Below are 26,293 nucleotides of genomic sequence, written 5' to 3'. Positions count from 1 at the left end.
GGACTACAGGCACCCGCCGCCTTGCCCAGCTAGTTTTTTGCATTTTTTAAGTAGAGACGGGGTTTCACCGTGTTAGCCAGGATGGTCTCGACCCCCTGACCTCGTGATCCGCCCGTCTCGGCCTCCCAGAGTGCTGGGATTACAGGCTTGAGCCACCGTGCCTGGCCTGGTTTTTTTTTTCTTTATCTCTAAAATCTCATATATGGTGGCTGTAATCGGTGGGCATTACAGGTGCCTTTGAGATGGTGTGACCTTCCAGGGACATCTGTATCCCGCAGAATGTCTAAGGTGGTACATCCTAGCTCTCAGCACGTTCCTCTGACTGAGCCCAGACTTGGCAGGTGTGTGCTCATAGTTTGTGGTTTGAGACTGTGGCAGTTTTTCCTACTTTATCTGATATGATGCTTTCCACCCTGTTTATCAGTAGCGTTTTTTGGGCTGGGGGTCACAGGTAAGGTGATGCAAAATAACTCCTACTTTCTTATTTTCAACTGGAAACTAATTTATATCTTATTTTGTTTTGTCTGGCTTTTCCTCCCCTCCCTTGGAAGATAATGCTTATCTTTCTCAATTTATCGGCTTGAGAAATAAATCTTTTGGTTATACCTTTCTAAAAAAAAATAAAACCATTAGCATAGTAATATTACTTCACACTTCCTGTACCTTTATCTCCAGTTTTTGTGACGCTTTGAGAATTCTTTTTTAAAAATTTAAGTTTTAATTTTTTAAGAGACAGTTTCTCGCCATTTTGCCTAGGCTGGGTCTTGAACTCTGGTCTCAAGTGATCCTCCCACCTCAGCCTCCTGAGTAGCTGGGATTGCAGGTTTGAGCTACAGTGCCTGGCAGAATTTTTGTTATTATTATCAAATTAATGTTTTTTTACATTGTTAATTTTTCTTTCTGGGCTTCTTAAAATTATGTCTAATTTTCTATCCATAGTTAACCCAGGCCATGAGATTTAATTCTATTTAGATTTAATTCTGCACCTAACTGCAACTGGTACTACTGCTAGTTCGTTCATTGATAACATTGAATACCCTGAACTATGCACTGTTCTATGTGCTTGAGATAAAGAAATGAATAAACAAACAGAAATCCCTGCCCCTCTGGAATTTATGTACTAGAGGGGGTGGATGAATGTAATAAATGAGTAAGTCTTATAATACATTAGAAGAGAACAAGTGCTAAATTGTAAGAATAAAAGTGGAATAGGGTGAGTGAAGTCCATGGGGTCAAGGAGAGTACGTAGAATTTAAATAAGGTGGTCAGGGAGGGCCCCATTGAGATGCTGACATTTGAGCAATGACCTAGAGTACATAAAGGAGTTAACTCACTGCGGGTGGAGGAGGCGGCCAGAGCCAAGACTCAATTTGTCGCCTTCCTGATGTGTAGGAGGGGCAGTGAGGAGGCCAGGGCTGCAGGAGACATGGCACAAGGGCCCGGAGGGCATATGGGGTGGGGATTGGGAAGGGCTTTGTAGACCAGTGCGGACTGGAGGGCTCTGACTTGGGTGTTGATGTGGTCACTGTTGATGCTGAGAGTAGACTCCAGGGGACAAGACTGGGAGGAGGGAAAGGAGCTGGCTATTGCAGGAAGGCCAGGTGAGCGATGCTGATAGATGGGACCAGGCTGGTTTGAAGCTGTGAAATTCCCATTAATGAGCACATTATGTACATTTAACTTTTGGTCAGCTGGATTAGGGCTACATTTTCCTTAAGGATTCTTGAGTGTGAGAATGCTTGCGTTCTTTCATGTCATAAATGCTTGTGTTCTTTCATGTCTTTCATGGCTTTTTGCTGCCTTTAAATAATGCATGACATTCTAACTTGGTAAAGATGTGTTGGGTCACTTCTTTACCTTCTGGCGCAGTAGGCAGCATTCTTTTCTCTTAAGACTCCAGTGTTCTGGAGAAGACTGCAGATGGTCTGCCTTTTCCCGCATTATGGGCTGCCCACTTCTTTGTCTGTGTTGGTAGAATCGCCAGCCTTGCTAGATGTGCCTTACCCTGATTGGACTCTACTGATTTTTCTTGGCATATTCTGAACCCTTTCAAGCTATAGCTTCAGTTACTCAATTTCAGGAGAATTTTCCTGTATTATATCTTAAATTTTCTTTTCCTGTGTCATTTGTTTTGTTCTCTTCAGAATTAGCAGTTGTGTGTCTGTTGAATGTTTATCTCCCAAATCTAACTTTCCTTTTTTTTTTTTTTTTGAGACATAGTCTCGCTCTGTCACCCAGGCTGGAGTGCAGTGGCCGGATCTCAGCTCACTGCAAGCTCTACCTCCCGGGTTCCCGCCATTCTCCTGCCTCAGCCTCCCAAGTAGCTGGGACTACAGGCGCCCGCCACCTCGCCCGGCTAGTTTTTTGTATTTTTAGTAGAGACGGGGTTTCACCATGTTAGCCAGGATGTTCTCGATCTCCTGACCCCGTGATCCCCCCGCCTCAGCCTCTAACTTTAATCACTTTTATGGATTTCCTATATTCCATTTCCCCAAATGAGTCTCCGCTTTCACTGACTTCTTCAGCAATTCCGCTTCACTTCTTGCCCTTCTTCACGTCATGTTCATCAGGGAATGGTGTTCGTGCTTTTCTCCATTGGTGTCCTTGACTCATCCCTTATCTTCCTTCAGTAAGGAGCAGGGCCCACAGGGCAGGATATTCCTTGCTTTAGCCTCTCACTAAGCTGAGATAAATTTGAAAACGGCTCAAGATCTAGGGAAGTGAGTCTTGATTCTTGTCGTCTTCCCTCGATTTTGTTCAGCAAATTCCTGTCTCGGAAATAGCCTTTGTGTCTGTCGCTCAGGGTGGAGGCCATTCTCCACTCTCATTATAGGTTGAATTTCCTTCTCTGTTTTGACTTTAACAGAAGGGGAGAGTAGATATTTTTTCTTTTATAAGAATTCCCAGGGCCAGGCGTGGTGGCTCACATCCATAATCCCAGCACTTTGGAGCCCGAGGCGGGTGGATTGCTTGAGCCTAGAAGTTTGAGATTAGCCTAGGCAACATAGTGAGACCCTGTATATACAAAAATACAAAAATTAGCATGATGGCACGTGCCTGTAGTCCCAGCTCCTCAGTAGGCTGAGGTGAGAGGATTGCTTGAACCCAGGAGGCTGAGGCTGCGGTGAGCTGAGATCGTACCACTGCATTCCAGCCTGGATGACAGAGTGAGACCCTGTCTCAGAAAAGAAAAAAAAAAAAGAATTCCCAGACATATAGCTTGAAAATTATCTTTTGTGAAAAAGTAATGTATTACAGTATATAAAATTCAACATGTTTAACAGGGGGAAGGAGGGAAAAGAAGATTATCTTCTGCCCCTGTCCCTTAGCTTCCAGTTCCCAGCCCCGGGAAGCACAACCATATAGAACATATTCCTAGAGTGGAATTGCTTTGTCAAAGGATGTATGCATTTGTACATTTGATAGACACTGCCAAATTGCTATCCATAGAAGCCGTCAGTATATATATGCTATCAGCAAAACATGAGAGTGCCAGTTTCCTCACATTCTCACCAACATGATGATGTTCGAAGCGTTTCAAATTTTTGCCATTCTAATAGGCAAAATAGATTTGAAAGTTTTATTTAGCATTTCTTGTTAATACAGGTGGTTGAGGAGCCAGGTGCGGTGGAGCACACCTGTAGACCTGATACTATCATTTGAGCCCAGGAGTTCGAGCCCAACCTGGGCAACATAGTGAGACCCTGTCTCTCAAAAAATAAAGAAGTAAAAGTCAGTCTGAGCATCTTATGTGCTGAAGAGCCGTTTGTATTCGCTGTGAACTACCTGTTCATTACCTATCACATTTTTATTTTGGGTTAGTGGTGGCTTTTTCGTTGGGTTTATATAGGTACTCTTTATGTGTAGGAAAATTAACTCGGTCTGGATATGAGTCAAGTTTTGTTTTCCCAGTTCATTCAACTATGATTATTTAGTTGTGTTTGTGCTATGTTTTAGGTATGTAGAAAGATTTGGTTTGTATGTAGGTGATTTTCTCTTCTATAACTTTGGGGTTTTTATATTATAGGCATTCCCCATGCTAAGAGTCCATGGATTCTACGGTGTTTTCTTCTGCTAATTGTACTATTTTCATTTTTAAAAAATTTTTATTTATTTATTTTTTTGAGATGGAGTTTCGCTCTTGTTGCCCAGGCTGGAGTGCAATATCTCATCTCACTGCAATCTCTGCCTCCCGGATTCAAGCGATTCTCCTGCCTCAGCCTCCTGAGTAGCTGGGATTATGGGCATGTGCCACCACGCCTTTCTAATTTTGTATTTTTAGTAGAAATGGGGTTTCTCCGTGTTGGTCAGGCTGGTCGCAAACTCTCAACCTCAGGTGATCTGCCCACCTTGGCCTCCCAAATTGCTGGGATTACAGGTGTGAGCCACCACGTCTGGCCAATTTTTTTCTTGCAAATATTTGGTGCTCCTTCAGTTACTCCTGGTGTTAGTAGTAAAGTAGGGTGCCCAACTATGTTTTTCCAGATGCCTATCCTGCTGTCTGAACACCATTTGTTGGTTCCTTTGGAATACCAGCTTTATCATATATTAAATTCCTGTAATTCTTGGTCTAGTCCATGTCTGTCTATTCATGTACCAATATCAAACCTTTTAAAATTTAGGTTTAAAATATTTTTAAAAATGCAAATTCAATAAAATCATTTTGGAGAGAAGTCTTATGGGAATATTTCAGTAGTTCCTTCACAGTAAGATGTTGTAGATTATTCTTCTGAGCACAATCTGCTATTCATTGTTAGGATATGTGTTTACTTACCTACTTTGAATTGATTTTGCTGACAGAAGTAAGGACTCTTGGATGGTCCTTCTGTATTCTCCTACCCTGGCTCCCTGGTAATGTGGAAAATGAATTTTCAGGTAAAATTGGCAGAGGACATTAGGAGTATATTAACATGAACTGGCCCAACTTCGGCTCACACTTGATAGCTTCATCTTAGTAAGCATCCTTCTTTGATTAAATAAACTGGCTGTGGATATTCTCCAGGGAAAAAGCTACTGCTTATTCTTAGAAAACTAATGTATACATGAGCTGGTAAAGAGGAACTTCTTTAAGGACAATTTTAGAGTTATAGAAGCATATATTTGTTGTTATGATCTTACAAGTTTGCTAAGTGCTTTACTGAAAATAGCATGCATGGAAAAACATAGCATAGTATGTCCCAAATAAGCACTTGGTTATTTCTTTTCTTTTTTCTTTTTTTTTTTCCCCTCACACAGAGTCTTGCTTTGTCGCTCGGGCTGGAGTGCAGTGGTGCAATCTTGGCCCACTGCAACCTCTGCCTCCCTGATTCAAGCATTCTCCTTGCCTCAGCCTCCTGAGTAGCTGGGTTTACACGGACCTGCCACCATGCCTGGATAATTTCTGTATTTTTAGTAGAGACAGGTTTCACCATGTTGGCCAGGCTGGTCTCAAACTCTTGACCTCAAGTGATCTGCCCGCCTTGGCCTCCCAAAGTGCTAGGATTATGGTGTGAGCCACTGTACCCAGCTAGCACTTGGTTATTTCTTTAAAAAACTTATTTAAATTCTGTCCTGAATTTGTTATACGCTTTCTTTTAAAATGTATGTTTAGGTAAACATCTGTTTTAGTGCTTTTTCTTCCTTTGCATTTTTTCATTTATTTATTCATTCAACAAATATTTATTGATTACTTGCTCTGTGCTAGACAGCGTTTTAGGTACTGATATTCAGCAGGGAACAAAACAGACAAGGACCTTGCTTTTATTGAGTTTATAATCTAGTGGGGGAGATCAGCAATAAATAAGAAATTGTCAGGATGTGATTAGTTTTATGGAGAAAATCAAGCAGGGTGGAGTGAAAGTGACTCACTTTGGGGGCAGTATCCAGTGGGAGGTCAATATAGTTACACTGAGCCTTAGTTACCTTTTATTAGAAAGGCAATGTGGGAAAATAGGAGAAGCATGGACTTCAGAGCTTGATAAGCTCCTGTACAAATCTCAGATTTTCTACACGCAGGTTGTGTGGCCCTGACCAAATTACCTAACCTCTCTGACCCCCATTTCCCCAACTGTCCAAAGGGGAAAAAAGAATACCTGACTCCTAGTGAGTTATTAAGGATTAAATGTGACAACTTCAACAAAAAACCCTAGAAGAATGTTTGACCTGTAATAGTCACTTTATAAATAGTAGCTAAAATATTATCACTTCATCACGTTGTTCATTAAAGGTTTTTAAGAAGTTTACCCATTATTTCATAAGTTTTAATATCATGTGCCTAATAAGATGGTAGGTTTTAACCAAAGCACCCTTAAATGGCCATTTGTGCCAAATGTCACCATTGTAACTGCTAAAATGAGGGGATTGCTGGTATTAGTGTATTCATTTCCAGGAATTGTCATAGTTTAATGTTCATCTGCAGTTGGTCACGTTTTGTTGAGGTCATAACAGAAAAGGAACTACATTTGTATTGAACATTGTATTAGAACAAATTTTAGTACCTCTGAAAGGTCGTACATCATAGAATCTAGACACAAAACCAGAGTTCTAGCTCAGAAACACTAGTACTACCACTGTTTCATCTGTCCCACGTTGAGGAATATGACAGACTCTGGTTCAAAGGTACTTTAATGCCTTATCCATACTACTAGAGGCCTAGGCTGAAATTCTACTAGACCACAGGCTGGGAGCAGTGACATCTCCAAGATACCAAGTCTGTCAGGGTCACTGATGGAGATTTTCATAGAGGAGGTTCTCCAGCCTAACTGAAGGCATCACTTCTTAGATAGGTGGCCCAGTCAAACACTATCCAAGGAAGGAGCATGGGCTCTAGAAAGATTTAGGGACAGAGTAGCAGATACACCAGAATGCTGAAACTTGGAACAGGCCAGGAAGACAAAACGGCGGTCTGCATATAGCAAAAAGAGAAGGTAGGAAGATACAGGTAACAACGAAATGGATGTGAGATGAGAATCTCAATGTGGGGTCACATCTATATTCCTAACACACACAGTTTGTTACCTATCCGTTTGCCCTGGAGACAGGGCCACACTAAATAGCACCCATTCTTTCTTATTTTTCTTATCCCTCAAAGAAGTGTCCCTCCCTTGGCCCCAAGTCAATGGGTAAGGTATTCTGCCAAGACCTTTGTCAACTATCCCCTATCATTTATGTTTTTTACTTCTCCCTGTCTACTGATTTATTCTCCCTCTACCTCAAAACATGCTCATATACTTCCTATCTTTAAAAAAGAAGTCCACTAAAATCTCCTACTTTGACCTCTAATTCAGCAGGTAAAGTTCCTTTCATGGCTCACTTTTCAGGAGGAATCTGACTCCACTTCTTTTACCTTTCAATTCCTCCTTAATTCTGTGATCTCCTTAGTTCTGTGAGCTTCCTCTATTCTTGCTAAAGTCATGACTATCTCTGGGTATGTTCATTGCCTGTTGGACATTTGAATGTCTCAGGCATTTCAAGTTCAGCATTAATTGAACCCATTATCCACTTCCCTAGTGTGATGATTTTAAAATATATCCACGAATTCTTTGACATTTCTTATTTCAAGAGTTGGAGCTTAGTTCCCTTTCTAACTAATGGAATAAGGCAGAAGTGAGAGTGTTAGGAATAGGTCCATAGTGTTAGGAGTAGGAGTAGGAGGAACACTATGGCTTCCTCCTTGCTCGCTCTCTCTCAGTTCACTCGTGCTGAGAGAAGCCAACTGCCAGATGGGGAGGATGTTCCAGCAATGCTATAGAGAGGCTCACTTGGCAAGGAACTGAGATCTCCTGCCAACAACCAGCACTGCCTTGTCAGGCAGGTGAGTGAACTCATTGGAAGTGGACCCTTCAGCCCCAGCTGAGCCTTCAGATGATGCACTCCCAGCTGACATCTTGATTGCAACCTCATGAGAAACTCTGAGCCAGAACCAGCTAGCTAAGCCTATCTTAGATTCCTGACCCACCGAAACTGTGGGATAAACCTTTGTGTTTTAAGCTGCTAATGGTTGTCAGTGATTTGCTACACACCACTATATAACCAATACACATGGCAAACTTTCTGTATTCCCAGTCCTAGGGAAAACGAGGAAACAACTCCTTCCTCTCCAAGATCTAACTGGTGACCAAGTCCTGTTATTTTCATCTAGGTACCTGTTGATTCAGCCTGTTCTGATTTTCCTAGTCACTCTCTCAGTTTATGATTTATCATCTAGACTGTTTCAGTTGCCTCTTAACAAGTTTCTTGCCTCCAGCTTCACTCCCTTTTAATCTATTCCCCATACTGCCATAAAAAAAATTCTAAAATGTGAATTTGAGCATCTTTCTTCTTTGCTTGAATTGTCCCCATTGACTAGAGTTAATCAAGCCCAGTCATCTTAAGCAATGCAGGCAAAGCTGTTTGAGGTTTGATCCCGCCGTGCTTTCCAGCTCCCGTCTCTCCTGCAGCACTGAGTTTAGCCATCAGAAATGGCTGGTGGGTCCCACAATCTGCCACGGCTTTTCCTCTTTCTGTGATTGGTGTGTGCACTTCTCTCTAGTTTTGGAAGGCTTTTACAACTCTTTGACGCTTTCTCTATTTTCTGAAAGTTAGGTATTCCTCCTTTCTTCTGCAGTCCCCAGTGGATACCTGAGTAATTGCTGTGATCACATCACTGTCATTGTCTCGCAATGTCTGTCAGTTAGACCAAGAATTCCACTAGATTAGGGTCGATGCTCTGTTGATCTCTTTTTTGTTGTTGTTCTTGCCTATCTGATCTTTTTAAATGTTTGACATACTTTTTCTTTTTTTTGGAGGGGGGCAGTATCTTGCTCTGTCACCTGGGCTGGAGTACAGTGGCACAACCATGGCTCACTGCAGCCTCGACCTCCTGGGCTCAAGGAATCCTCCCACCTCAGCCTCCCTAGGAGTGCACCTCCACAGCTGGCTAATTTCTTTGGAGACAGGGTTTCACCATGTTACCCAGGCTAGTCTCGAAGTCCTGGGCTTGACACTCTTTTTTAACTTTACTGTGGTAAGAACACTTAACCACATCTGTTGATCTACTACATTTGTTGATCTACCCTCAACAAATTTTTAAGTGTACAATACATTGTTGTTGACTCTAGGTACAGTGTTGTACAGCAGATCTTGAGAGCTTATTCACCTTGCTTAACTGCAACGTTATGTTCATTGATTGGTAACTCCCCATTTCCCTCCCTGCAGCTTCTGGTAACCTCCATTGTATTTTTTGATCCTATGAATTTGACTATTTTTGGTATCTCATATAAGTGGAATCGTGCAGTATTTGTCTTCTATGACTGCCTTATTTCATTAGCAAAATGTCCTCAAGATTAATCCATGCTGTTGCATGTTATAGAATTTCCTTTTTTTTTTTAGAGGCTGAATAGTATTCCATGGTATGTATATACTACATATTGTCTACCCCTTCATCCACTGATGGGCATTTAGTTGTTTCCACATCTTAGTTTTGCTTCTTTGAGGAACCTGCATACTCTTTTCCATAGCGGCTGCTCCATTTTACATTCTCATAAACAGTGCGCAAAAGTTCCGGTTTCTCTACATCCTCACCAATGCTTGTTGTCTTTTGATTTTTTTGGTAATAGCCATCCTGACAATGTGTGTTCTGTTCATTTTAAATCTCTAGCACCGAATGGGATATTTGAAGAGGGTATCTGAAACTTTTAGTCTAGCAGATAGGGAATTTCATATTAGCAGAGTCAGAATATAAAAATGTAACTTTACCTCTCTATACATGATCATAACTTCACTCTCTAGCCATTGTGTTTCCACTAAAGGTAGTGAAGAGTCCTTGGGGATGAGGGTTCTGGCCCCGTCACTAATGCTTTCATTGGCCATGAAGGCTTTGCCGGTTGTTGGTGCCATCCATTCCTCTGTGTTCCCTTTCTCTTTATGTTAGTCCCACTGGGCCCCCTCCTTTCTGACTGTGAGAGTTCTCCAGGCTTGCAGGCTTGTGCTCAGCTGTTTCAGTGCCTCTCTGGGGCATGCACCCTGGGATGTGCTGTGTGGGTCTCAGACCCACCCTTCGGATGCAGGGGCCTGCCCAGGGCTGAACCTCTTTAGGAGGACTGCACTCTGGGAAGAACCAATGATGTGTCTGGGATTTCTGTTAGCTAGATCTCTTATAAATTCCAAGTCGTAGTTTGGGATGGAAAGAGGTAGAGGATCTGGACTTTTCAGAGACTTAGCAGCATCTTTTTTTTTTTTTTTTTAATACTTTATGTTGTACATGTGCACAACATGCAGGTTTGTTATTTATGTATACATGTGCCATGTTGGTTTGCTATGCCCATTAACTCATCATTTACATCAGGTATATCTCCTAATGCTATCCCTCCCCCCTAAAGAAAAATACTTAGTTCTTCCAGTGGAAAACTGTGGGTTCCAAGAGATATCTGCTGTGCATTTATGGGCGTATTTTAGAGCAGAATATCAAACTATTCACCATAATTTAAAAAATATTATTAAATAATTAAAAAATTGGTACAGCCTGCCAGGAGCTCAGTGTGCAATGGCGACATCAAGCCTGTGAGGCCACCTGGTGTGGCTTGGGAACCCGCAGAGGCCTGCGCTGAAGCAAACCCTTCATCCTAGCTAACTGTGGCAAGGACTGGCATCCGGAGAAGGGCGAGGCTGCTTGTATCATGGAGTGTCAGCTTGCTAGAAGCCAAATGAATTCCGCGATGATATGTGCGGAAAAGAGATCCAGGGCCTTTTCGATTGTGCTTCAAGGGCTTAGGAGGTCCCCCAAATGAGATCAACACAGGAGACCCTGGGAGAGTCTGGGAGTTTACCTCCCAAGAAATTGAATAAGTTGTCACAGAGGTTTCCTTACAAACCTCACCTAAGCTTAAAATGGAGAAGCATTTTCAATGATTTCTGAACTATAGTTTCTGACGATTATGCAGAGGTATTTTACAGATGTTTGCATTGCTATGACCTCTTTGAAGGGTAGAATGAGGCAAAACACTTTTCCAACCTTTGGAATCATAGTATGGGTAGAAGTTATGTTTTATCTTGAAGTAAAATCCTCTTAAGAGAAAAAAGTAGTTTAAAAATTAATTATACTTTTTTATATTTATAGGAGAGATCACATTGTTTGTGATCTTTGATAGTATCTATAGCCCAGGACAAATTTCCAGAGCCATTCCATTTCTTTTCTTATTCTGTTTCCATTGAAATAGAAAGCCGAAACCAGAATTATAGGTCATCAGGAATGATAACAAGTGTTTTGACTCTAACTGATCAATCTGAACGTGCATTCAGGTTAAATATGGATGCAGAGATTATAGTGAATTTTTTTTACTGAAGACCACTTTCGGCATTCTTTCAGCTGCTGAGTTAACAAGCATGTCACACTTAAAAACAGGAAGGTTGGCCGGGTGCGGTGGCTCACGCCTGTAATCCCAGCACTTTGGGAGGCCGGGGTGGGCGGATCATGAGGTCAGGAGATAGAGACCATCCTGGCTAACACGGTGAAACCCCATCTCTACTAAAAATGCAAAAAATTAGCTGGGCATGGTGGCAGGCGCCTGTAGTCCCAGCTACTCAAGGAGACTGAGGCAGGAGAATGGCGTGAACCTGGGAGGCAGAGCTTGCAGTGAGCCAAGATTGCATCACTCTACTCCAGCCTGGGCAACAGAGCGAGACTCCGTCTCAAAAACAAACAAACAAACAAACAAACAAACAAAAAAAAACAGAAAAAAACCCAGGAAGGTTAAGTGTTTTTTGTTTGTTTGTTTTTGTTTTTGAGACAGGGTCTCTGTCACTCAGGCTGTAGTGCAGCATGACCACGGCTCATTGCAGCCTTGAACTCGAAGGCTCAAGCAATCCTCCTGCTTCAACTTCCAGAGTAGCTGCGATTACAAGCATCTGCCACCATGCCTGGTTAATTAAAATTTTTTTTTCCATAGAGACAGGGTCTTGCTATGTTGCTCAGGCTGGTCTCGAGCTCCTGGCCTCAAGTGATCCTCCTGGCTTGGCCTCCCAAAGTGCTGAGATTACACATGTGAGCCACCACACCCAGCCCAAGTGTTTCTATTTAGTTGATAATGGTGAGTAGATTCCTAATCCACTCTTCGATTGCATTTGATTCTGGAAAATGTTTCTTTATATCATTTTGCAGCATTTCAGTGTAGTTTTTAAATATGCCAATCATGTATCAAAAAATGTATTTCTTAATTTGTGAAGAAAACTGTTAACTATCGGGGAAGTCAAACTCGTGGAGATTTAGCTGCCTACATTGCAGCTTGGTCATATCATCAGGATATCATAACAGCATTAAAAAATCATGATATTTTGGCTAAGATTCAGGCTGTTCCAGATAATGATTACTGAAATATACTACTTGAGTGAATCACCTGAGATCATAGAAATGGTCTTTATCTGCATTATCAAAGTCATGAAGAAATAGTTTTTTCCTCATTTTAAATATTCCTGCTTTTAAATATCCTTGTGAACACCTTTCTCCTTAGCATCCCATGTATTTCAGTGTGGAAAAGCAGACCCTGGGACTCACTGTCCATACCGCATGTTGAAAAGGCTGGTTGTCCATGACTGTAGTGTGACTTAAAATGTTTATCCAGCCGGGTATAGTGGCTCACGCTTGTAATCCCAGCACTTTGGGAGGCCACGCAGGGAGGATCACTTGAGCCCAGGAGTTTGAGGGAGGATCACTTGAATCCAGGGGTTCGAGACCAGTCTGAGCAACATGGTGAGATCCCATCTCTATAAAAAATTTAATCATTAGCTGTGCATGGTGGTTCGTGCCTGTAGTCCCAGCTACTCAGGAAGTTTAGGTGGGAGGATTGCTTGAGCCTGGGTGACTGAGGCTACAGTGAGCTGTGATCATGCCACTGTACTCCAGCCTGGGCAACAAAGCGAGACCCTGTATTTAAAAAAAGTTTATTCATTTTTTAGCACTGAATGAAGATAAGATTATTTAGATCAGTGGTCCCCCACCTTTTTAGCACCAGGGACTGGTTTTGTGGAAGACAATTTTTCCATGGACTGGGTTGGGGGGATGATTTTGGTGTGATTCAACCACATTACATTTATTGTGCACTTTATTTCTATTATTATTACATTGAATATAGAATGAAATAATTCTACAACTCATCATAATGTAGAATTAATGGGAGCCCTGAGGTTGTTTTCCTGCAACTAGATGGTCCCATCTTGGGGTGATGGGAGACAGTGACAGATCATCTGGCATTAGATTCTCATAAGGAGCGTACAACCTAGATCCCTTGCATGCTCGGTTCACAACAGGGTTCATGCTCCTGTGAGAATCTAATGACACCACTGATCTGACGGGAGGTGAAGCTCAGGTGGTAATGCTCACTTGCCTACTGCTCACCTCCTGCTGTGTGCCCTGGTTCCTAACAGGCTATGAACTGGGGGTTGGGGACCCCTGATTTAGATCATCAACTCTGCTCTGAGGAAAACAGCAGTATTGTAGACGGGCATGAAGTGCAACTTCTTCTACTCTGTGTAGCAACCCCTTTTCTTTCTGTTCCTCCTTCAGTTTATATCCCTGAGACCCTTTTCCACATTGTATCTTGGTCACTGTATATGAACATCAAACATGAAAGGTGCTAGTGAGACCCCATCTCTATAGAAAAATTTACAAATTAGCTGGCCATGGTGGGCCTGTAGTCCCAGTTACTTGAGAAGCTAAGGCAGGAGGATCCCTTGAGCCCAGGAGTTTGAGGTTGCAGTAGCTCTAATGGTGCCACTCACTGCACTCCAGCCTGGGTGACAGAGCAAGAGCCTATCTCTAAAAACAAAACAAAACAAAGCAAAATAAACATGAAAGGTGCTGATTCATACCCTGCAAAGAGGTTTCATTCGGCAGCAAGTTGAAATTATCTACTTGTTTGTACATGAGCTAGCACTTCCTCTTTCACTTGGCATGCCACTGATGTTCCTTGATGTTCAGTGTTATTTGATAGAGGAATTTGCTAATACCTTGTTCTCTTTTCTCTTTGACGAAAACGTTTATCATTAACTTTGGGGCTGTTCTAAGCAATGTTCCATTAGTGTGTGTGTGTATGTGTGTGTGTGTTTTGCCTCTGAAGAGTGCAGCTTTCAATGATGCCTCTATAGTTGTGGTCTTTTCCTTTTGGTAATGAAATACATCAGTTTTGCACTGAGAAACGTTATTTTGCCCTTGAGGAATAACTTAGTTGGTTTACTAAAGAGACCATCAAACTTTGAAAGTGACATGGAAAGCTTATGCGGTTTCTGCAACTATTTCAGAAGCTTAATAAACAATAATGAGTCTGGGCTGGGCGCAGTGGCTCATGTCTGTAATCCCAGTGCTTTGGGAAGCTGAGGCAGGAGGTTTGTTTGAGGCGGGGAGTTCAAGACCAGCCTGGGTAACATAATGAGACTCTGACTCTACAAAAAATAAAAAAATTTAGGAAAAACCCACAAAAATAAACAAACAAAAAAACAATGAAGGACTCTGGCTTTAGGAGCAAATGAATCCAAGGTCTGATAAATTCCAATTTTTTATTATTCACCATTGTGCTTTCTATGTGCACTTCCCTTTTTAAACTGCCTGGGCGGTATATCACTTGGTACATAGGACGTGTGTCTTTCCAGCTTGCAGTTTAGTTCTAGTCAATAGTGAGCCTCCTAACTGTTCAGAGTTGTATTTATGCCACTCACAATGTGACTTTTATACTTCATCAAATCATTTTGCTGTATCAGTCCTTCTGAACTGATGTGATGCTACAAAGTAGAAAAATATGAAAACTGCTAATTTTAACAGATATAAACACAAACACGTACATAAACACTAGTGCATAAATATTGTGAAAATATATTGTGTAAAAGCAGTAACTTGTAGCACTAAGATTAACTACAGTGTTAGTAGTGCAAGTATAAATTTCAAACTTAATGATTATATAAAGAATGAAACAGGATTTCAGTGACCATAATACCTTTAACATTTCAAATTTAAGGCCGGGTGCGGTGGCTCAAGCCTGTAATCCCAGCACTTTGGGAGGCCGAGACGGGCGGATCACGAGGTCAGGAGATTGAGACCATCCTGGCTAACACGGTGAAACCCCGTCTCTACTAAAAAAATACAAAAAAAAAAACTAGCTGGGCAAGGTGGCGGGCGCCTGTAGTCCCAGCTACTCGGGAGGCTGAGGCAAGAGAATGGCGTGAACCCGGGAGGTGGAGCTTGCAGTGAGCTGAGATGGCACCACTGCGCTCCAGCCTGGGTGACAGAGCGAGAGACTCTGTCTCAAAAAAAAAAAAGAAAAAAATTCCAAATTTATGAAATATATGTGAACAAAATTGTTTCATTTGTTTCTTTGTTTCTTTTTGAGACAGTCTTGCTCTGCCACCCAGGTTGGAGAGCAGTGGTGTGATCTTGGCTCACTTCAACCTCCACCTCCCAGGTTCAAGCAATTCTCCTGCCTCCCAGGTTCAAGCAATTCTCCTGCCTCAGCCTCCTGAGTAGCTGGAATTGCAGGTGCCTGCCACCATGCCCAAAAGGCTAATTTTTGTATTTTTAGTAGAGACGGTGTTTCACCATGTTGGCCAGGCTGACCTGGAACTCCTGACCTCAAGTGATCCACCCACCTGGGCCTCCCAAAGTGCCGGGATAACAGGCATCAGCCACCATGCCTGGCCCATTTGTTTCTTTTGAAATAGGAACTCCCAGTGTAGCTTTTGATGAACTTCCATGGCCCTCCATGTGTCCTCCATCCTCAGGTTGTGTGTGCATTGGGCTGTAGCCATCTGGTGACAAAGACCATGCTAGAGGCCAGTCTGAGAGTGCATCTGGTAGATCCTTAAAGATGGTAGATCCTTAAAGATGCAACCTTTGGGAACCTTGACCTTTGATTGCTATAAGCAATTAAATCCCCTAGTTGATCATCACGTGGCTAAGCAAGGCCTATAAGGAAATTGATTTCTTGACAGAAACATTTGGAAGGTCTTTAAGTTACTTCCCTTACCAATCACATAACATTTTTTAATGTTTTCTATAACTTACTGACTTCGGTCCCATTTTTCTTTCTTTATTCAACAAATATGTATTAAGGGCTTCCTGTATGCTAGGCACTCTGCAAAACAAGACAGCATATTTGCCGTCATGGAACTAATGCTTTGTATATATGATTTTCTCCTGTATCATATCCAGTCTATACTTTGCTGCTTATTTTTCTAATTTTCCTTTTTCTTACCTATTATATTTCAGATCCATAAACTATTTTGTCTATGTCCTTATTTCAAATTATTCTGTGGCCGCGCATGGTGACTCATGCCTGTAATCCCAGCACTTTGGGAGGCCAAGGCGGGCAGATCACGACGTCAGGAGATTGAGACCATCCTGGCTAGCATGGTGAAACCCTGTCTCTACTAAAAAAAAATACAAAAAATTAGCCGGGCATGGTGGTGGGCACCTGTAGTCCCAGCTACTTGGGAGGCTGAGGCAGGAGAATGGCATGAACCTGGGAGGCGGAGCTTGCAGTGAGCCAAGATCACGCCGCTGCACTCCAGCCTTTGCGACAGAACTAGACTCCATCTCAAAAAAAAAAAAAAAAAAAAAAAATTTGTTCTCCAGTCCAAACATACAGTAACAGTCATAGCGTTAACCTTTGTGCATTAAAAGACTTAAAATTTCCATCCAAAATATTTCAGGTATTTTTATTTTAAAATTAAACAAGATCTCCCTCTTTCATCCACGCTGGAGTGCAGTGGTGTGATCACGGCTCACTACAGCCTTGAACTCCTGTGCTCACCTGATCCTCCCACCTCAGCCTCCCAAGTAGTTGGGATTACATGTGCCACTGTGCCTGGCTAATTTTTAAAAATCTTTTGTAGAGATGGGGCCTTGCTATGATGCCCAGGTTAGTCTCAAACTCCTAAGCTCAAGTGATCCTCCTGCCTCAGCTTCCTAAAGTGCTTTCCCACTGGCATGAGCCACCAAGCCAGGCCCAAATTTCAGGTATAACGCAAGAAATACATTTGTTTTTGAGACAGAGTCTCACTCTGTCACCCAGGCTGGAGTGCAGTGGTGCGATCTTGGCTCACTGCAACTTCCGCCACCCGGGTTCAAGCGATTCTTCTGCCTCAGCCTCCCGAGTAGCTGGGACTACAGGTGCACGCTACCATGCTCGGCTAATTTTTGTATTTTTAGTGGAGACAGGGTTTCGCCATGTTGGCCAGGCTGGTCTCGAACTCCTAACCTCAAGTGGTCTGCCCACCTTGGCCTCCTAAAGTGTTGGAATTACAGGCGTGAGCCACCGTGCCCGGCCAAGAAACACATTCTTATAAAAAGCCAAATATTTAGAAACAGAGTAAATATGAAGTCACTCCTTGTAATTCCTATTCCAACTGCCTCTCAAGAGCCATGAAAGAGCCATTTTCTACATTTTTGCTAATAGTCTTATCTCTTTTTAAAATGTTAGTCTGCATGATGGATTTAAAAATACCTCATTGCTTTAGCTCATATTTGTTCCTATTAGATGGATTAACCATCTTTTCTTATGTTTAGTAGTCATTTGTATTTTTCTTTTTTGTGAATTGCCTTTTCATATCCTTTGCCTTTTTTTCTGTTGGACTGTTTGTTTCTTCTTGAGTTAATTTTGGTAACCTATGTTTTCCTAGAAAATGATCTGCTTTGCCTAGTTTACAATCCTTATATGTAATTACGTCCTCTTTCTTGTTTCTAATTTGGGTACCTTCCTTTTTTCTTTCTTGATTAGATTTGCCAGGGTTCTATCTTGTTAGTCCTTCTAAAACATCAACTTTTCATTTTATTAATCTTTAAGGTCATTTAAAAAATGTTTTCTGTTTAATTAATTGCCTCTTTTACTTTATTCATTTATTCATTCTGCTTTCTGTGGACTCAGAGAAGACCCCTTCATGTAGAGGAAGGTGGGAACAAAGGTACAAAGATAGTTGTTGGGGGTCCAGAAAACAATTGTTGGCATCATTCTCCTTCACCTCCTCACCCCCAACTGCCATGGCACATACAGGCAGTTCAGAATCCATCAAGAAATGAGAGTCGGGAATCAGGCAGACTGAATCGGACTATCAGCTTTGCTAATAAGGCTGAAGTAGAGAGTAGTGCTTGACCTAAGATTCCAGTCAGGCTAGTAACCCTTCCCTCTGAGTTAAACCTAACCAACAGAATGAGGCATTTAGAATGCCTTGAGAGGTTTGATAAGAAGACAGTTAGAAATGAATAAATCTTTTTTTTTTTTTTTTTTTTTTTTTTTGCCGGGCGCGGTGGCTCAAGCCTGTAATCCCAGCACTTTGGGAGGCCGAGACGGGCGGATCACGAGGTCAAGAGATCGAGACCATCCTGGCTAACACGGTGAAACCCCGTCTCTACTAAAAATACAAAAACTAGTCGGGCGAGGTGGCGGGCGCCTGTAGTCCCAGCTACTCGGGAGGCTGAGGCAGGAGAATGGCGTAAACCCGGGAGGCGGAGCTTGCAGTGAGCTGAGATCTGGCCACTGCACTCCAGTCCGGGCGACAGATAGGGCCGGGCGCGGTGGCTCACGCCTGTAATCCCAGCACTTTGGGAGGCCGAGGCGGGTGGATCACAAGGTCAGGAGATCCAGACCATGGTGAAACCCCGTCTCTACTAAAAATACAAAAAATTAGCCGGGCGCGGTGGCGGGCGCCTGTAGTCCCAGCTACTCAGGAGGCTGAGGCAGGAGAATGGCCTAAACCCGGGGGGCGGAGCTTGCAGTGAGCTGAGATCCGGACACTGCACTCCAGCCTGGGCCACAGAGCGAGACTCCGCCTCAAAAAAAAAAAAAAAAGAAATGAATAAATCAATCACTTGGAGGTACTGAGGGCCAAATGGCCTCAGGGCAGTTCAGTTTTTCAGTTCTGTTTGGAGACCCAGATCAGGAACAAAGAAAAATGAGTTGGCAGTCTCTGGTTGGTGGCTGAGTAAGCAGGGCCAGAGTTGGCAGAAGGAGGGTGATCCTGGGGCTTCAGACTAGTCAGCGAGGTTAAGTGAGACCAGCAGGGCCTGGAAGAAACCAGGAAGAGGCAGGAGTCAGGGCTTCAGCTTCTTGTGAGCATGCAAACCCATCTCGGAGGGCGTGTGATGCTGGGACAGCCAAAAGAGGAGCAGCTGGGGGCCAGAGAAAGGCATTGCACATCCAGAACTCTGATGGCAGGAGAGTCGAGAGAACGGGCACACCACCAAGTGTGATGAAACTTGTGGGGGACTGACGATGAGTCATTCTTCAGACTCTCCGGGACTCTTGTTCTTTCCCCAAATTAGTTTAACATCTGCTTTGGAATCAAAAGGGTAACTGCTTTTCTCTTTCTGGCTAATTAAACAAATGCAAATGTATGCATAGCCTTACTGTATCCTCACACAGCCTGGGAGGGAAGCACAATGTGGGTGGAAGGTACATGACGCTAGAAGCAGAGGGTGTTCAGTGCTGGGGTGGGAGGACAGCAGGAGGATCTGTCCCGGTGCCAGGCATCTTCCATCCCTACAGGACCTCTCAAGGTTGTGCTACATGACCTTCGGCGTATGAATTCACCTGGCACCACAGTATTGTTTTTAAAACTGAAAATATACCAGCGTATTGTAACTTGTAAGCCCACAAACTTCTTGTTTCTAGCCATGTACTTATAGAAAGCCCTTGCCTTTATGTTTTCACAGGGAGGGCATGATGAACCTTGTCTTACAGCTCATGAGAGGGCCAACCGCACTAACCACTCCTTGCTGGGTGTGGTATGTTTCCTTCTGTAATTAGTTTTCCCTGTGTACTTTCTTATGGTAAAATTTTATGCTTTAGAACAAAAATTAAAAAGTTACCTAAAGAGATGGTTTGGTTAACATGGAAGTCAAATTCCTCTTAGTAGAAATGAGCAGTTATAGTCAGACCTTATATATATTACAAAGAAGAGCAATATATTTCTAAACTACATGTTTATGTCAAATTTCAGATTTTGTTTAGCAATTTGCATATTCGTTATGATCTGCTAACCCACCTGTTTTGGAAAAACCCACTCAAACTGGGGTTTTTCCTCTGTTCTCACACCACAGCAACAGTCATCAACATGGAAAAAGACTTCTGTGACCAAATGTGTGGGGATTTCTCTCCAGAAGCAGTGGACACCAGCTGGGTGTTCTCCAGCTCAACTCTGACGCTATCTACCTGGAGAGAGCATCAGATCCCACAGGGTGAGACTCAGGCCCCAAGGCTGCCCCCTTCCCCAGACACCAGTCTCAAGTCTGGGCCTCTGGAACTTCTGACCAACTGGCTTCAAGTTAGGGTTCCCATGACTCCTTCTTTGGGTTCAACTAATTTGCTGGAGCACCTCACAAAACTCCGGGCAACACTAACTTACATCAATCAGTTTATTATAAAGGATATCACAAAGGATACAGATGAAGAGAAGCGTAAGACAAGGGATGGGGAAAGGGCATAGAGCTTCCACTCCCTCCCTGGGTGCACTACTTTCCAGGTGTTCAGCTGTCCAGACGCTCTCTGAACTGTGACCTTTTGGGTTTTTGTGGAGGCTTCATTGCATAGGCACCACAGCCATGTAGAAATGTGATTGGACAAAAAGTACATGATCTAAACCCAGCATGCCCATCTCTTCAAGACTTTTCTTGGCCTTTCTGTGTAGCATTCCTTCCTTTAGGGTGTGGGTAGGACTCTCTCTAGATTGAGGGACTTCTGACCCATAATTAGATTAGGGTCCTGTCTCGGGCAGGTGAAAGGACAGGAGAAGTTCAGAGAGAGAGATTCTGTTTCCTGAGGCCTAAAGTGCCCTGAAATTATAAGGACTATAGGCGTCAGGAGCCAGGAACAGGTTCCTAATGCCCATAGTCCTTGTTATAATTTGTTATCTATATCTGTGTCTGTCTGTCTGTCTATCTATCTATCTATCTATCTATCTATCTATCTATCTATCTATCTATCTATCTCTGTCTATCAATCATAACACCATACCATCAGATAAACAATTTCTATTCACACCCATTTTCTGGTAATAAAAACTGGATCTGTGGCTGGCTAGGTGAAACTCAGAAACCCATGAAGTTTTTACCTTTTTTACCTCTGGGAGTGTGCCCTTTCATCCAGAATCATTAAGAGTCTCCTGGGTACCCCTCTCTGAGGACTCTTATTCTAACAGCCTTTGCAAAAATTAGCCAAACATCTGTTTGAAACTCACTCAGAGTCATTTTCATCTTTGCCTTTCTCCTAGTTATTTTTAGGGTTGATAAATTTGTTTTCCAAGAGCAAACAGAGCATTTTTAAGCTTTGATTTTTGGCTAGCATTTAGGAATTCTTGTTCTGTGGAGAGCTGGCCGGATGCCCACTTAGGAACTTAGCCTGCACAGAGATTCCTTCAGTGGAAGAGCATTGGTGTAGAGTCATCCATCCGGCTCCTGGAGCTTGTCTACTCTGATACTGCCCGGTCTCCCTGCAAATGAACACCTCAACATGCCATTATAGTCGATCATCTTACTGTGTTCTTACAGAATCTGGGAAGAGAGGTTTAGAGTCCCTGCAAAGGATGTCTTGTGCAGGGTTTAATTATTTCTACAATTAAGAAAGCCTTCCTCAGGTTGAATTGAATTTATTTTCTGCAATGTAAGCCATGAATTTACAAATAGAGTCTGATGCTGTTAGGATACATGATTGTTGTTATGCTTAAGTAGATTTTTTTTTTTTTTCCTGAGATAGAGTTTTGCCCAGGCTGTAGTGCAGTGGCACAGTCACTGCTCACTGTACCTTCAACCTCCTGGGCTCAAGCAGTTCTCCCATCTCAGCCTCCCAAGTAGCTGGGACTTACAGGTGCCATATCACCACACCTGGTTAATTAATTTTTTTTTTTTTTTGTAGAGATAAGGGCTCTTATGTGCCCAGGCTGGTCTTGAACTCTTGGATGCAAGTAATCCTCCTGCCTCCCAAAGTGCTGAGATTCCAGGTGTGAGCCACTGTGCCCAGTCTTAAATAGATTTTTAAAAATTACAAAACTGTTACATGTTCGTAGTAGACAGTGTAGAAAAATTTAAAAAGCATAAAGAAAATTAAAATTTCCTTTTATTCCACCACCTAGATAACCATTCTTTTTTTTTTTTTTTTTTTTTTTTTTTTTTTGAGATGGAATCTCACTTTATCACCCAGGCTGGAGTACAATGGTGCGATCTCACTGAAACATCCGCCTCCCGGGTTCAAGTGATCCTCCTGCCTCAGCCTCCCGAGTAGCTGGGACTACTGGTGCACACCTCCAGGCCCAACTGAGTTTTGTATTTTTAGTAGGGACAGGGTTTCACCATATTAGCCAGACTGGTCTTGAACTTCTGTCTTAAGGTGATCCATCCACCTCGGCCTCCCAAAGTACTGGGCTTTCAGGTGTGAACCACCACGCCCAGGCTAACCATCTTAATATACAGATTTTTTTTTCAGTTTTTTTTTATATACCTAAATGTAAAGCTCCTACTGCAAACACTTTACAATTTGTATTTTCCATCAACATATGTTGTCATCGTTCTAGATCACTGGATATTTTATAGTATCACTTTCTATATTGAGATGCTGTAAATTCACATATATTCACATTTATATAAATGTTTACATATTTATAATATTTTTAGCATATTTATAGTATATATAATATTTCTATAGAGATAGCATGTATTCGCTTATATTCACTGCCATAAAATTCGTACTTTAAAAGTGAACAATATGGTGATTTGTCTGTATCTTCACAAGGTTATACAACAGTCACTGCTGTCAAATTCTAGAACATTCCATTACCCCCCACCCTGAAAACCCAGGGCAGTTACCACCCTTCCATCGCTCCTTCCCTCATCCTGTGGCAGCCACTCAAGTACTTTCTGTTTGTCTGAATTCCCCTCTTCTGGACATTTCGTAGAAGTGGAATTATGCAATATGTGGTCTTCTGTGTGTGGCTTCTCTTTTTTTTTTTGAGACAGGGTCTTGCTCTGTCACCCAGGCTGGAGTACAGTGCTGCAATCTCAGCTCACTGCAAACTCTGCGATCCTCCCACCTCAGCCTCCCAAGTAGCTGGGACCACAGATGTACACCACCATACCTGGTTTGTATTTTTGGTAGACAGGATTTTGCCATCTTGGCCAGGCTGGTTTCAAACTTCTGGGCTCAAGTCATCTGCCTGGATTGTAGGCGTGAGCTACGGTGTCCAGCCTGTGTGGCTTCTTTTGTTCAACATAAGGTTTTCAGGGTTCATCCACGTATCGGTATGTTATTCCTTTTTACTGATGGATGGTATTTCACTGTGTGGATGTACATTTTATATTTATCCATTCATCAGCTGATGGCCATTGGTTTTTTGTCTGCTTTATGGCTACTGTGAATAGTGCTATTGTGAACATTTGTCTGCAAGTTTTTGTTTAAACTTCTGTTTTCAATTCTTTTGGATATATACCAAAGACTGGAGTTACTGGGTCATAATGGTAAAGGTATGTAACTTTTTGAGGGACTCCCCAAACTGTTTTTCACAGTGAGTGTACTTTTTCACCTTTACATAAGCAATGTATGAGGGTTCCAGTGTCACCACATCCTCACCAGGACTTGTTAATATCTGTCCTTTTGGTTGGAGCCATCCCAGTCGATGTGGAGTGGTATTTCCCTGTGGCTTTGATTTGCGTGATACCTAATGATTGATTTGTCTAATGTGGAGCTTCTTTTCACGTGCTTGTTGGCCACTTATATTGTATAGTCTGTTTGGAGTAGTATCTATTCAGATCCTTTGCCCACTTTTCAGTTGGGTTATTTGTCTTTTTGTTATTTGTCTTTGAGTTTTAAGAGATCTTTACACCTTATAGATAGTAGACCCTTATCATATATAAGATTTGCAAATGATTTCTCCCATTCTGTGGGTTATCTTTTCATTTTCATTTTTTTTAAAACTTATTTTAGGTTCAGGGGTACATGTGAAGGTTTATCACATAGGTAAACTCATGTCACAGGGGTTTGTTATACAGATTATTTCATCACCCAGGAATTAAGCCCAGTACCCAATAGTTATCTTTTCTGCTCCTCTCCCTCCTCCAAACCTCTACCCTCTAGTGTCTGTTGTTTCCTTCTTTGTGTTTATGAGTTCTCATCATTTAGCTCTCACTAATAAGTGAGAACATGCACTATTCGCCTGCATTAGCTGGCGGCTGAGGATAATGGCCTCCAGCTCCATCCGTGTCCCTACAAAGGACATGTTCTTTTTTATGGCTGCATATCCTTTCATTTTCTTGATAGTATCTTTTGAAGCGAAAGGTTTTTAATTTTTGTGAAGTCCACTTTATCTAGTTTGTCTTTGCTTACTTCTGCTTTTGATGTCATCTCTAAGAAAATACTGTCTAATATAGTCATGAAGTTTTACAGCTACGTTTTCTTCCAAGAGTTGTAAAGTTTTAGCTCTTGTACTTTGAGGTGATTTTTGTATATAGTATGAGGTAGGTGTCTAACTTTGTTCTTTTGTATGTGGATATCCAGTTATTCCAGCATAATTTGTTGGAAAGACTGTCTCCCATTGGATTGTCCTAGCATCCTTGTTGAAAATCAACTGACCATAAATTTATGGGTTCACTCCTGGACTGTCAATTCTATTCCATTGGTCTATATGACTGTCTTACATGAACATGGGATGTCTGTTTATTTACTTGATTTCTTTAGTTTTTTCAATGACATTTTGTAGTTTTCAGTGTGTAGATCTTCCACTTACTTATTCATACATATTTATAAATATTTTATAATTAAACATATTTATAAATATTTTATAAACATAAATATTTTATTCTTTTTGATGATATTATAAATGGAATTGGTTTCTGAGTATATTTGGATTATTCATTGCAAGTGTATAGCAATACAATGGATTGATTTTTGTAACATCTTGTGTTCTGCAGCCTTTCTGAACTCCTTTATTAGCCCTGAGAGCTTTTTTTGTTGTAAATTCCTTATGATTTTATACCTACAAGAGCATGTCATCTGTGATTAGAATTATTTTTACTTTCTTACCAATCTGGATGCGTTTTCTTTCTTTTTCTTGCCTAATTGTCCAGACTAAAGCCTCTGGTATGATGTGGACGAGAAGTGGTGAGAGCAGGGACACGCTTGTCTAGTTTCTGATCTTAGGAGAAAGCTATGAGATTTTCACACTAAGTACAATGTTAGTTGTGAGTGTTTTGAACTTGCCCTTTATCAAGTTGAGGAAGTTCCCTTTTATGTCTAGTTGTTCAGTGCTTATATTATGAAAATCTGTTGGATTTTGTCTAATGCTTTTTCTGCATCTATTGAGAAGATCATATGGTTTTGTCCTTTATTCTATTACTATGGCAAATTACATTGATTTTGACCAACTTTGAATTTCTGGGATAAATTCCATTTGGTCATGGTATATAATCCTTTATATATGTTTTTAGGTTTAGTTTGCTAGTATTTTGTTGAGGATTTTCCTATATCTTATCTATATATATATCTGTATCATATCTATTATCACTTTTAATGGCTGCGTAAGGCTTAATTATGTGGATATACCATAATCTAAGCAATTAGACTTTAAGTTATTTCTTTTCTTGCCATTGTTGTTGTTATAATCAAGGATAAGCTCATCAGTCCTGCTCAGATAGCTTTGTATTCATTCTTGAGTATTTTTGTAGGATACATTCCTACAAATGGAATAACAGAACCAAAGGTTATGCACACATGTTTGTCTCATCTTGTCACTGACATTTTCAAGTTGTTTGTAGTGGTTTTTTTTTTCAGAGGTTTTCAATTTTCAAGTAAGTCACATCTGTTTTTTCTTTATGTATTCTGCCTTTGCCTGTAGGCTCAGAGAGGCCTCTCCTACCATATTCAGGATAATCTCCTATATTTTCTTTGTTTTTTCTTTTTTAATTTTTCGAGACAAGATTTCACTATGTTGCCCAGGTTGAAGTGTGGTCTTTTTTTTTTTTTCAGTTTTTCGAGACAGGGTCTCACTATGTTGCCCAGGCTGGAGTGCGGTGGCTATTTGCAAGCACAATCATAGTGTGCTACAGCCTTGATCTCCTGGGCTCAAGCAATCCTCCCTCCTCAGCCTCCCAAGTAGCTGAGATTACAAGCTCACCAGCTATTGTGCTCAGCTAAAACAATCCATTCTTTATCCTAGATTAGTCATGCCATCTTCGTCGTAATCTGAATTCTTATTTCTGGGCTTTGCCATGATCCAGTGCTCTTCTTTCTATTCCTGAACCATGCCATTGTAATTTTTTACTTTTCTGATCTATTTTACTATCTGGTAGTACAAATGGTTTGTGTGTGTGTGTGTG

At 41.7% G+C, this 26,293-nt stretch overlaps 1 protein-coding gene across 3 annotated transcripts in view; it reads left to right on the top strand.

Moving 5' to 3' along the window:
- Window positions 1–26,293, top strand: part of SPECC1 (sperm antigen with calponin homology and coiled-coil domains 1) — a 316,918-nt gene that overhangs the window by 41,030 nt on the left and 249,595 nt on the right. The window contains exons 1-2 of one of the 3 annotated variants that reach the window (XM_030923261.1): window positions 11,904–12,044; window positions 20,036–20,173. The exons of the other annotated variants lie outside the window; for them this stretch is intronic. The gene's annotated coding sequence lies outside the window, so the exon portion shown is untranslated. Of the gene's footprint in view, window positions 1–11,903; window positions 12,045–20,035; window positions 20,174–26,293 lie in introns of those variants that run through there. 3 annotated transcript variants of the gene reach the window in all.

Source organism: Rhinopithecus roxellana, chromosome 19 (assembly GCF_007565055.1).
Source record: "Rhinopithecus roxellana isolate Shanxi Qingling chromosome 19, ASM756505v1, whole genome shotgun sequence".
In the NCBI taxonomy this organism is placed as follows: domain Eukaryota; kingdom Metazoa; phylum Chordata; class Mammalia; order Primates; family Cercopithecidae; genus Rhinopithecus; species Rhinopithecus roxellana.
This window is presented reverse-complemented; position numbering and strand designations above follow the sequence as displayed.